Source organism: Ruditapes philippinarum, unplaced genomic scaffold, assembly GCF_026571515.1.
Source record: "Ruditapes philippinarum isolate M1 unplaced genomic scaffold, ASM2657151v2 ctg1262_1_1_1_1, whole genome shotgun sequence".
In the NCBI taxonomy this organism is placed as follows: Eukaryota; Metazoa; Mollusca; class Bivalvia; order Venerida; family Veneridae; genus Ruditapes; species Ruditapes philippinarum.
Window position 1 is genome coordinate 315,552 of NW_026853407.1, and position 6,799 is coordinate 322,350.

At 33.3% G+C, this 6,799-nt stretch overlaps 1 pseudogene; it reads left to right on the forward strand.

The window, feature by feature from the left end:
* The first annotated feature begins 1,606 nt into the window (after positions 1–1,606).
* Positions 1,607–6,549, forward strand: LOC132736792 (uncharacterized; annotated as a pseudogene).
* Positions 6,550–6,799: the final 250 nt, after the last annotated feature.

A 6,799-nucleotide genomic window follows, 5' to 3' on the forward strand; every position in this document is an offset into this window, starting at 1 on the left:
TTGCACAAATCTAATCTGTATCTATTTTTACTATGTATGTTTTTTTCTAAACATGAATTTATACGTTTATATATATTCACAAAATATTAACAGTGCACTTTATAACTAAATTTACTCCTTACAAAACAATGCTTTATTTTATACATTTTAGGTGTATCTGTTTTACTATGTGCAAAATTTTAACATACCCATATGTATACATGCTTATCTAATTTACATAATAATAAACGGGTATTCTTTTTTAGTATGATGACTGATTTTCCTCATGACATGTTTTCGCTTCTTTGCCTTTAAAACAAGCGAAAATGTGAAAACACGTACAAAGTCAACTTTGTCGTCTCTTCGTGTTTTCGCTTTTTCGAAAGCGAGATATGACAGAAGAAGGGCGACAAATACGACATGTAAAATCTGTCGTCTATTTGCATTTCATCTGTCGTATTTTCGTTTTTTGGCATTTTTGCAATTTGACCTTTCGCATTGTTGTGTTTTCGCTTTTTCGCATTGTTGTATTTTGACTGTTTTTCTCACTCGAAAGCCACGTTTTTCAATTGTATTTTAAAATAATGAATGCAAACCAGTCGGAAAACAATCACATTATAATGTATTGAAAAGGATACTATCTTGGCATATGTGTAATTGATGCATCCATGCGCATGTACAACCGGAACGAGGAAATGCGAAAATTAAACAATGCGAAAATGTAACAATGCAAAAAAACAAAATGCAATAATGCGAAAATGTAACAATGCAAAATGCAACTATATTAAAATGTAACAATGCGAGAAAGGGAATAAAGAATCGATAAAGTATCGTCTCTTTGTGTTTTCGCATTTTTGTACTTTGCACGAGAAAAAGCGACATATTTTATGTGTCGTCTTTTCAATCGCTGGATAACTGTCGTATTTTTGCCTTTTTTGCTTCGAAAATCTTAAAAAGCGAAAACACGAAGAAACGACAAAGTCCAACTTTGTCGTCCCTTCGTGTTTTCCGCATTATAAGGCGAAGAAGCGAAAATACGACATGGCGTTAATCAGCCACCATACCTTAGTTAAACCAGAATGGGTGAACGGAATCACTGTATCTTTTATTTCGAGGTACCAAACTTAAGCACCCTTACCATTTTTATAACTCTATTTATATTTACAAGAAATAAATGTAAATAACTCAAAAATAGTATTAACACAACTTTTTTTAGGTCTAAACCACGTGCGAATATCCGTTCAATCTGCATGATTTTCTTGCAATTTTATGGCAGAAAATCATGACATAATTTCTCTGACCCAGTAATACTGATATCAAGACATAGTAAAAATGATCTGATGCCATACTAATATTTTAGCAGACTACAATAGAAAAGCTGAGATACAGATGTTGCAACATGATAGACGCTGATAAAATTTGCTGGAATGACTGGTTGATAACTAGTGCCACTCTGGCGGATTAATTTAAACCGGGACGTTTTTACACAAACTTAAGGAACACTTTATTATATTATCGTGTTATTTAATATATGTATGTTAAAATAGCTATACACGTATATATTGATTGTAACCGAAACCGCAGCAATTATTTGGCTCTTATCCAAGTTTCCATTGTTTGAGAAGGCGTTTTTTGTCATCAAAATCGAACTGTTATTTGTCTTAAAAATAAAGCTGTCATTGTTGTTCATTAGGATTTAAACATATTTCTTGACATGGAAGGTAAAATTTGAAATTTTTATTATTAACCAGTACTTTAGTTAACGAGAATTAAATTTCATGTCTTTTTTGAAAGTATGTTGAACTAAATTTTCTTAAACATTTCAAATTTCACTGTACATTATAACGAATATAACAGTAAACACCTTATATGTAATCGTTTTGTTTTTATCAGAATAAGAGTTATTGTTATAATCATGTCGGCGTACACGAATCCGTTGCCGTTGCCACGCACGGTGCCGTTGCTTCGTGCCGTTGGTGTCCGCAAACTTTAACATTGATCAGAACCTTTTTGTTTTCAAACTTGATCTCTACACTATTCAGGGATAGTCTTTCAAGTTTACTAGACATACATTGACATTCATTCATAAATGGCCTTTACCTTGAAGGTCAAATTATAGAAATTGTCTTCTTTTGTTTGCTGAAACTGACTATAGCTTTGTTATATATAGATTGATTGACGTTATATTTAGATACAAAATTCTTTACGATACGTCCTTCATGTATATTAAACTAAAATTGATTTTGGCTCATTTATGATCTTGACATGGAAGGTTAAATTATAGTATTTTCACTGTTTCTTGATAAATTGACTGTACATTTTCATTTAATAAAAAAATTATCTTCTCTTTTTGAGCAAGACAATCTGAAAGGCTGAGCTGACCTTGACCTTAAAATGACATTGACTGCCGGGACAAATTACTGAATTTTGCTAAAATTTTCATGATTTTGTTATGTTTGTAGGGATTTAGTTTATATATTGAAAAAACAAGACTTAATTTAGATGTGGCATTGACCTTAAATTGATTTTGACTGTCAACGTCAAATTAATGAAATTCTCTTGTGTTTTCATTTTTTCCTATGAAATTTAGACCATTTGCACAGTTTTAGATGAAAAATTGAACTGATATCTGCTGACCAAGATTTTGATGTAGTAACCTTTTTGGCTTATTTTACATTTAGCTATGACAATTTGAGCGCTAAGGGGTCAGCCCAATGTCTCATTTCTTTTTAAATAAAAAGAACCCTTATATATAGATACAAAATCCTTTAGGATAACAACTTTTATGTATAACAAACTCAAATTGACATTGACTCATGTATGACATTGACTTGAAGGTCAACTTATTACATTTTCACTGGTTTGCTAAAATTGGATGTTACTTCATACTGATACAAAATATCTCTTTTGACAAATCCTTCTAAAAGGTTGTTCAAGAACTGACCTTTACCTTGAGCTGTAAATAATCTTGACCGTTAGCGTCAAATAATTGAATTTTGTCATAATTTTGTTACTTATGTACGGATTTATTTCATAAGTGGAAGGTTATGGCTATACGGACATGTTGATTAATTTAGATGTGACCGTGACCTTTATATGACATCAATGTCAAATGATTGTCTTTTTATAGAAATGATTCGTGCTCTAACAAAACTACGAGTGTGGCTGGATTGACATATTTACCTATTTATAAAAGGAAAAAAATATTATTTTTTTATATTTTATAACGATTTGTTTAAACCTTTTGTTTGGTTTCAGAAAAGTGAAAAAAGTCGAGCGTTGCCCCCCCACCCCCGCACGTCGATGTTTTGTTTTGTTTTAATTAATAAGATTATACATTTTAGAACAATATTGTAGCAACTTATAACAATCCATTGCTCCAAAGTTCACTAGAGATGATGCTGAATAATTTATTATCTTATTTATTATATATTATAAATTATGAACAGACTAATTTTAATAACCATTTTGTTAAATTTCTTCTTTTTTTATCATTCCGTTTAACCAAAATCTCTTGCTAAGTAAAAATACTCTCACCAGATGGCTAAGGATAAGGTATATAATATTTTGTTTTAATAAAATTTTACAGAATCAGAGGCAACGGACACAAGTCCTTTCGTATCCTGTCGAACCATATCGATAACTGGGTGCATGATGACACCACGTGAGGTTGCTGCACTAAATTCTTGCAAACATGAGATTCGAAGTAGTATACAGCCGGTTTTTGTTTCCACAGCCCTGCATAAGAACGGTGGATTAACAGAGTCTTCATACTCAATTATAAAGGATATGTTTTCAAAAGAAGTAGAAAGGGAGAAGATATCTGATTTCTTAATAGACAACATTCCTAGCTGCATAAATTTAGAAAGCTTTGTTCAATTACTCGATGAATGTGGTTATAGAAAGATAGCATGTCATTTATTTCTGACATACATTACTGGAGGCATCAATCGCATTCATAAATCTACATCTGGTCAAAGACCTGTAGTTCATAAATTTTTCAGAAACCTGAAACGAATGGTACATGATGCCCAGTTTGAGAATCCCCGATTAGCACTCAGGCAGATGGCAATTAGGTTTATTGACCAAATGCAAAAAGAAACAAACCATATGAAACGACAGCTGATGGCTGATAAATGCATTGCGATCATTGGTGCAGAAATTGACGCAATTGCTATAACATTCGACAAACGACTACATGAGCATGATGTTTTTACGCAGATAAAACATCTGGTTACTGAAACAAGCAATACATCTATAACAGATGTTGTTTATTTGGGTCGTTTAGCTAATGCAAACTCAATTGCTGGGAATTTCCATGATAGTGAGGACATATTAGTTTGAAGCACGATGTAGGGCATATAATACTGGTCCGTGTTTAGAAACTGGTTAACATGTTATAATATAGAGGTATATGTTAAGCTTTGGAATTTGAAAAATACCCATCAAAGGAACTGCGAAAACAACTTATGATGTGGGGAAGAGTGGGGCTAGAAAGCCTTGAAAATGAAGATGTAGATACAAAAACTCTATGGAGGCGCATGTTTATATTACGAATGGTGTTTTGTCTCATTGGATTAGGAAATAGGGCAAACGTCATAGAAAATTGTCCTATTAACGAAGAATGCCTGACACAAGCAAGAGATCTTCTTAGCGATATTGACCGCACTTGGTACGGCATTGAAACGCGGAGGAAGATGTTCTATTTTGTCGCAAGAGCAAGGTTAAGTGAGCTTACAGAGAATCCGACAGAATGTATTGAATACATTAGACAAGCGAGAAAGTTGGCAAATGAGGGACACTTTGAAGAATTGATATTCATTGTGGAATACTATGAAAAAATAATCAATCGCATGGGAGCAGCAGGGCGAAACACATCGAGCCAATCAGGGAATTGTCTTCTGCTCAGGAGAGAATCAGACGACAGTTTAAATGACAGTAACGACGAATGTATTTTGGCAGCAACAGACGAGGACAGGAACTTTGTTTTACTCCAAACGTCCGCGGATTCAAATTATTCTGCTGAAGACAGACTTCATATATGCACCGAAATGACCTCCAGTACTTTTCCAGTTAGTGACCAACCAATTTACTGCCCAGTTGGATGTGATGAGAGTCGTAATTTACTTCTCTTGAAGTCGTTAGAATTGTCTTTACATCCAGGTACTTGTCAAAATGAAAGTAATACTGAAACAAGAAGATTAGGTAACGAGACACAAAGAGAACCCATTAACGAGTCAATGAACCAATTAAACTACATTTTGTTGCATTCATCACAAGGCTGTTCAGCAAGTTCATCTTTCCGTGATCTTGAAAGATCATCGTTCTGCCAAATCAGTAGTTTGAGATTAAATCTATGTCATGCAGCGCCTCAAATAACCAATCATGAACAATTGGTTTTAGTGGATTTGCAAAATCCATCAAACAACTACGTTCTCATAAATTCAGATACGTGTGGCTCAAGCCAAAGCAGCTTTGAAATTATCACATGTAATGAGCAAGACTGTGAAATGTTACCTTTAATGTCCCCGATAAGACGTTGTGCTCCCACTCTTGATCACATTGGCGAAAGGAAAGATGACATTAGTCCACCGCAAAAAATTAACACCGACACAAATCAAAGATTAGATCTACTCTTTCCAGAATCAGACATTGACTCTATTAACATAGAGTCAGCAGCTAATTCTGAGCTTATTCCTGCTGGCGCTTTTCAGGGAGTACCTAGATATTATATGATACAGGATGAAACAATTTCAGCATCCGACCATATACTTGGTGAACGATCCGAACCAAGTGGTTGCTCCAGCGCAAATATACCAAATGCTGTTCAAACGAGAGGAGTGAACAGACATCATGTTGAAGAAAATTCTAATGAAACCCAAGAATCTAATGGCAATAAAGGAAATATACACATTCTCGGTCAAAAAGAAAGTAGTGAACAAGAGTGGTCTTTCCAGAGTGACGATATGTTTGGAGATTAACGCATACTGACATTAATTCAGACACCACATTGTTAAACAGCGTTTATACTCTATGTAGAATATTCAATGAAGTTCCAACAGACTGTCGATACGAACCTACAATATGATCCACCGAGTTTAACTCGGTGATACTAAATAAAAGTTAACTTTCTATCAATCGATATTTACAGTAGGAAATTATTCTATTCATAGCATCTGATCTAACGCCACAAACTTTGTTTGACTGTTTGTAACCGTAGGTGTTTGAACAGAACAGCTTATTAATTTGTTTTCGAAACTGATCATAATCATCTACTACGGAGATATACGATATACTATGAATTTTTAAAGAACGTCATACATGTCATAATCATGTATAAATAGTTTAAGCTATTATTTTTGTATTAAAAAAGAAACCAAACTTCACCATTTTACTTTGATTAATATTTTGACTAATATGCATTTTATATGACTCATTAGGTATTTGTTTACATGTATTTCTGCCTTAAGAAAGCTTTACAATTAACTTCCGGAATACACTTTGTTTGTATTATGATATAGATACTTGATTGATATCTTTACGTTTTTATCATAACACTAAATAGTTAAATCTTGGTTATGGATTTACATTCTTTTTTATATGCGTATAACCGGAAGAAATCAAAATGTATAACAATTTTGATATTCATAATCAGTGTAATTCTATATTCTATATCTATTACTAAAACATGAAGACAAAACAAACATATCACATGTATACTGCTTATTTATGAATATAAAGTGTCCCTAATTATTGGTGGTAATTTAAACGTCCGAGCCAGAATATTGGATTCTTGCATCTGTCAGGCGTGAATTTGTCA